Source organism: Xenopus tropicalis, chromosome 5, assembly GCF_000004195.4.
Source record: "Xenopus tropicalis strain Nigerian chromosome 5, UCB_Xtro_10.0, whole genome shotgun sequence".
In the NCBI taxonomy this organism is placed as follows: Eukaryota; Metazoa; Chordata; class Amphibia; order Anura; family Pipidae; genus Xenopus; species Xenopus tropicalis.
Window position 1 is genome coordinate 52,929,506 of NC_030681.2, and position 6,995 is coordinate 52,936,500.

Below are 6,995 nucleotides of genomic sequence, written 5' to 3' on the forward strand. Positions count from 1 at the left end.
AAATAAAATAGCATTAACATGCAATCAGTAATAACCCTGCTTTGGAAACCTGTGTGGTTTTAACAACTACTGCCTCGGTCTCTTTGAGGACACAGTTCCACCTCCACTCCTGGAGGAAATACCCTTTCCCAGTTCAGTCCTGGCAAAGTCCCTTCCCCAGAGCTCTTTCAGTTTCCCAGGTAGCAGTACCTGCCCCAAAGTACCTCTCCCTTTGGAATAGGCAGTTGCTCTCATGTAGCAGGCCCTGAAAAACACCTGTCCTCACACAGGGGGGGACACACAGGAGACTTTCAATACCTTTCCTTTCCTAGTTCACTCCTTGGAATCCACAGGGTTAAGGCATCTGACCACAGTGTAGCACGGGGGTGTCAAACTCAATCACATAAGGGGCCGAAATCTAAAACACAGGCTAAGTCATGGGCCAAATTTTTTATTAATAAACTTAGTAAGATACTAAGAGGTATATTTATCCCAATGTGTAAAAAGTGGAGTAAGACATTACCGGTGATGTTGCTCATAGCAGCCAATAGATGCTTTGCTACTGTTGAAATCTGATTACTGATTGGATGCCTTGGGCAACATTACTGGTAATGCTTCACTCCACTTTTTACACAGCATGATAAATACACCCCTTAGTCTTAGTTACTATGTGAGGAAAATGGAAATTGATCAGGCTGGATGGTCAGGCCCGCGGGCCTTGTGTTTGACATATATGGTGTAGCAGATCAGTCTCAGCTGCTGGCAAAACAACAGGGACTCCCTTTATAAGCTGCTAGGCCCGCCCCTGATGTTTGGCTCCAAACCTAGGCACACTTTTCTTTCACCAGTTCACTGGGGCATCCAACCAATCGGGTTCCTCCCCAGTCTGTAGCCGGGCGGGATGATGTCACAGACTGAGAAACAGGAGAAAGAGTTCTCTGATCCCCTATATAGAATTTCTCTATTCTTTGCTGCTAGTTAGCTGTACCCTCTTTATACTTCCCAGTTAGAATGACGGAAAATTCTCCGCAATAAAGCGTCACTTGTGATGTTTTCCTGTATCTGATTTCACTCCACCCTCTGAGCTCTGCACTCCGGTACCAATGGTGATTGTAGGGTTGCCAGTGCCACCTAGGCCAGAATTTTACAAGCATGACCAGTAAAATATTGCTTGATGTCAATGTAATTAATAGGAAAAACAAAAAAAATATAGGGACTATGGTATTTTTTCCAGAAAGGGTGGCAACTCTAATGGTGAGTGATCGCTCATAATTTGCCTCAGGGTCAAGGACATTTTCATATATAAACCTACCATGTAATCTCTTTAGTACAAATTTGCAAACTTTGCCCAGAAAGGAAAGAAGTGCTTGTGCAATTGACACATCCCTCATCTAAACATACATTTTGTTTCTGTCAACCAAGTTCTCTGTTTAATGGGGGAATCATTCCTGGGCATAAAAGTGGCCTTTTACATTTATACCATAATTGGTGGGTCAGTAATCCGCCGTTTCAATTTTTTCCTATTATAAACCCACAAAGTGCTAGAGTAAGACATTTTTTAGCTGGTCTCACTGCAAGTAAGGTATGGGTAAGGCTAGTAATTTTTTCCATAAAAGGTGGCAATTCTAACAGCAACAATAAAATGTAATGTACATAGAACATATATTTTGGGTATTTTGTTAACTAGTGGGCATGTACTTTCCTTAACAGAATCCTGCAAGCAATGTTCCCTCTAAGCTGTTCATGTGTGGATGAACCCACAGATTTTGACTCCAGCTCAATAAACTGTGGTGTGTACTTATTCTGACTGGCAATGAGCAAATTTTTTCACCAGGCATGGATTCGCAACAAATTTCTGCATTTTGCTATTGATGAATTGTTTCACAAAACTGCTATCAAAAATTTGTCGGGAAAAAAATTTGTTGCGTGTCAAAAAAAGTTGCTGTTGCGTGTCAAATTGGACGCGGTCGTGTTAAAAAAAGACACAGGCAACAAACGCTGTTCGCTGATTTTTTACCATTTTGTTACTATTTTTGTCGTTTTGTGAATTTTTTCCGACAAAGTGAAACGGGACAGATTCGCTTATGACTAATTCTGACTCACCTACTTTTCTGTGTGCAATTTTAAAGTGTTTATTTTTAAATAATAGCTGGGTTTATTATTCACTATATAAACAAATCAGTAATAATTGTTGATTGCTGCTGACATTTATGTTACATGACCTCAAGAAATATCTATAATCAGAAATAATGCACCTCCTGCTTTAATCCTTTCACTGACAGAGGATTTGGCACTTCTGTTATTTTATTGCCAGACAGTTTTTAAACTTTTGCTGTTTCACTTTAGGGGAAAATACATAAGTGGGGGACTTAATTTACCTAAGAAAACTATACATAGCTTAAAAAACATGACTTTCGTAACAAGATATAGGCTTCTAAACGTCTAAAAAAAACAAAAACTTTTCCTTAAAGAAGAAGGAAAGGTAAAAACTAAGTAAGCTTTATCAGAAAGGTCTATGTAAATACAGCCATAAGCACTCACAGAAATGCTGCACTGACTTCTCTATCAAAAGAAACACAGGATTTCTTGTTTCCTTTTTTGTAAACATGTTCTTAGGGTATCTGACTTCCTCTCTCGGAAAAATCCTTCATTTCTGGGGCCAGAGTCTGTGGAGTTCTCTCCTCTCTCCCCTCCTATAAGAAATCATAAAACTCACCCCCACCCTTAGGAATGTGTAATCTGAGCTATAATGGCTAGACTGCAAACAGGAAGTTATGAAGACCAAGCTAAAATGGCAGCTGCAATCTTAAAGAGACAGAGAAAGCTTCTAGGGCTCTTTACTCAGGTATGGTAAAACTATCTGCAGAATATATATAGCATTCTAGATAGCACTAATATGGCGAATCTATTGGCAATAAAATGCCAAAATGACTTTCATTCTCCTTTAATAAAGATAATTTATGTTAAAGGACATGTAAACCCCACACACAAAAATGTAATCAGTGAACAGCCTATTTGAAATCTTTCAGTACCTGCCACACTGGTTGTCCAGAGGTTAGTAGAAAGGCTGCAGCATCCCCTTAATCATTTAGATTTCCTTCTCCTCCTGTAACCCACTTGGCCCCCTCCCTCAGGAATTTGCTTTGACTTCTGGCTTGTGGGCATGCTCAGTTGTTCTAAGCTCAGATTACTAAACATGCCCTCCAGTCTAGCAGCCAGTAAAGAGATGGCATTGCTGGTTCCCATAGAAACTCAGCTCTGGCTGTCTGCTTCAATTTTTTTCTCCTAACTTTCTCTCCTGAGCTCAGCTCAAACAAAGTAGAAATTTTATCAGACAGTTCTGCCTGTGTGAGCCTGTATTCTTGATGACATGTATGCTGAATAAGGGTCTGTGTGTGTGTGTGTGTGTGTATGCTGTTTCCAGATTTAAATGTATCTGATTATGTATCAGAGGAAAAATTGCCATCGGGTGAAAGCTGCTATTTGCTTTAGGAAAATGTGATGGTGCTAGCAAACAGAGGGAATATATGCAGTACAAAAATAATGCCATTTGGGTGGGGGAGACGTGCCCAACTGATATACATTGTAGGCAAATGTAGGCTTTACATGTCCTTTAAGAGCAAAAATAGAACTGACTAAGTCTCTTGAACACACCAGAACCAAATATGTATAGTCTTCTGGAGGTCTCTGACTTGTATAATTCAAAAACTCCCTGCAGTCAGGGCTGCAACTAGGGGTAGAAGGGGCAGAAGAGACACCTGCCTAGGGCACAACAATGAGGGGGCGTCAGGCAGGTACCCCTCCTGCCTACCCCTAGTCTGCACTTCCTTGTCATTGCCCCCGCCGATTGTTCATCACACTACCAAATTTCCAAAGCCTGCTCCAAAAATGTCACTATAGGTTTTATGTCTTTCTCCAAACTACAAAGTTGAAATGCTATCCTAAGGGGCACATTTACTAACCCACGAATCCGAATTGGAAAAATTCCGATTGGAAAACGAACATTTTGCGACTTTTTCGTAATTTTTGCGATTTTTTCGTCGCCTTTACGACTTTTCGGGAATTGTCGCAACCTTTTCGTTACCAATACGATTTGCGCGAAAAAACGCAAGTTTTTCGTAGCCATTACGATTTGCTCGTATCTTGTCACGACTTTTTCGTATTGAGCGCTCGTAAGTGGCGGGCGAAACTTTCAGACTTAGCATGACTTTGGAAGCCTCCCATAGGACTCAATGGCACTCTGCAGCTCCAACCTGGCCCAAGAAAAGTCACCATACTGAAGCTTGAATGAATCCGAATCTTTCGTACTCGGCGCGAAAGCTGCGAAAAAGTCGCGACTTTTCACGCAAGTAGTAACGCTACGAAAAAATCGCAACATTTTGCGCAACATTCGGAATGGCTACGAAAAAGTCACGACAATTTTCCAAAAATCGCCAAATACCGATCATTACGAAAAAAACGCAATCGGACGCATTCGGTCCGTTCGTGAGAAAGTAAATGTGCCCCTAAGTTTATTGGTTTTTATAAATTGAATGCTGTGAGTCTACGGAACAGTTTAATCCCCATTATGCATAGGTTACATAGGTATGTGGCATGTAGGGGTCCCAAAATGAAAATACTAAATATGCATTGTCATTTCATGCAATTTTGATAAAAACCACCTCAGCTTCCACTTTGCAGCATTTTATCTTCCAGTGCCATATATCATTAGGTACCAAGATAAAACATCCTAAATATGGGTGTCCACTGAACAGTTTGATGCCAGTTGTGCATAGGTTTACCCAAGTCTGTGGCATGTAGTCATTATAGCCAGAGCTATGACGTTGGAAGCAATTTTATGTACCTGGAGTCAGTGGTGGCAAAAATGTACCAACTCCAATTCATAAATGTAATTGTAATGAAAAAATTCAGTATGTTACAATGTCCTATTTCACAAATAAGTCATGCTTTATTTACCAGTAGGGTCCTTCCAACGGACACAAGGGCACCCACTCCGTTTAGAAGAAGGGAGGTTTCGTTTAAATATTCGGAAAGGAATTTTTACTGTGAGAGCTGTGAAGTTGTGGAATTCCCTCCCCGAACCAGTCGTGTTGGCTGATACATTATATAACTTTTAAGAATGGCTTTTTAGCAAGTGAGGGAATATAGGGTTATGGGAGATAGCTCTTAGTACAAGTTGATCCAGGGACTGGTCCGATTGCCATCTTGGAGTCAGGAAGGAATTTTTTTTTTCCCCTCTGTGGCAAATTAGAGAGGCTTCAGATGGGGTATTTTGCCTTCCTCTGGATCAACTAGAGGTTAGGCATTATGGTTGAACGTGATGGACGTATGTTTTTTTTCAACCTTACTATGTTATAATGAAGTACTTCTCCTCTGTAAGTATAAAGCTCAGTGTGTGAACAATATAATTATATATTTATTGTTTGAATTTTTTGTCTTTTGTTTAAACTTTAGGTTAGGAATGTTTGTACTTTCCTTAATAAGTAAAAACCCACAATGACATAGGCTTATTTATAGATTTAGACCCAACCTTGAACAGTATCTTCATTCATGTTGACAGTGACAGTCTTGGATGGCCAATAAGGTAGTGCGTCAGCTTCCTAGCCAGTAGTTCTTTGGACTGTTCACAATAACACACACCGTCTTCATATAGCTTTAAAATTGTTGAGCTTTGTCAGTGATGAAATGCCTTGTATGTTGTGTTCTTTTAATTAACAAGGAAAGTACATTAGTATATTAAAAACAGAGGAGTCAGAGTTGGAGCCAGTGTCGGAGGTACCATAAATTGAGGAGTCAGAGTCGAAGGAGCCATATATTTTTTTGCAAAGTACACATTCTCCTGATTTCAAAATAGGTAGATATTCTATTCCAAAGTACCAAATTGCAAAGCTTTACTAAAGTTGGCAATTTGGATGAAATTTCCAAAAACCACCACAGAGTTTCCACTTTGCAGTGTATGTGCATAGATTTATTAAAGTACATGGCACATACTGCGTTCATGGCTTACATTTCAACTAAATCAAAAACACACTGCCTGTTTTATATTGGATAAAGCTGCAAAAAAGGATGCTGACCCCTAAAACCTGTATATTTTTTAAATGTACACATTCTAACAAATGGGTATTGATTTGTTCCTACTCCAGACATTTCTGAAAAATCTTCCAGAAACATTGCAATTTGTCACATTTATTTCACAGAATTTCTTGCATACAAAGATAAAATATGAATGCCAGGGGTCTAAAATACAAAGTACAATAAACAGCTGGATGTCATTGTTTCATTAATTTTAGGGCTGTCTAGTATCACAGTATTTCAAGTTGTTATGTAAGAGGGAGCACATGTGCTCTTGTAATTAGTTCTGTGAGATATACAGGTATGTGGAAAATTGCAATATTTTTAGGTGATTTTCAGAAATGTCATAAAAACCACTAATTTTAGTGAAGCTTTGCAGTTTGGTATTTTGGAATAGAAAGAAATATTTACTCATGTTGGAAACGTCATGCTGTCAAAATTCTTCTTTTCGAAAATATATGGCATTGTTATGCTTGTGTAGTTAGAGGGGTCTTACAACACAAAATATGCAGGCTTTGTTTGCAGAATCTGCATTGCATCTTCTGACATACATACAAAAACACAATTTTTTGAAGTGTACATATATATCCCAATCCTACAGATTGTGGGCGGAAACCTCCTTCCTAGGGGAACTAAATAACACATCATCACCCCCCCCCCCCCCAGCCCTGGACAATGGAACATACTCCTCCAAAACTTTGTCTTCTCTTTTTACCCATACTTTGTTTGTTAACATACCTCCCAATTGATATGGATGCCACATTCTTACTAAAGTAAAAACCCAACATGGCGTAAAGTAGATATACAAAAAAAAAATTCTATTATTTACCTCATTGTCTGGCTTGCAGGTAAAGAGCTTATCCACTTCAAGCAATAAGCCTGGAGACTCAACATGATAGAGACATTATCATCTAGCAAAAAAAGAGTTTTTTCCCAATTCTGAG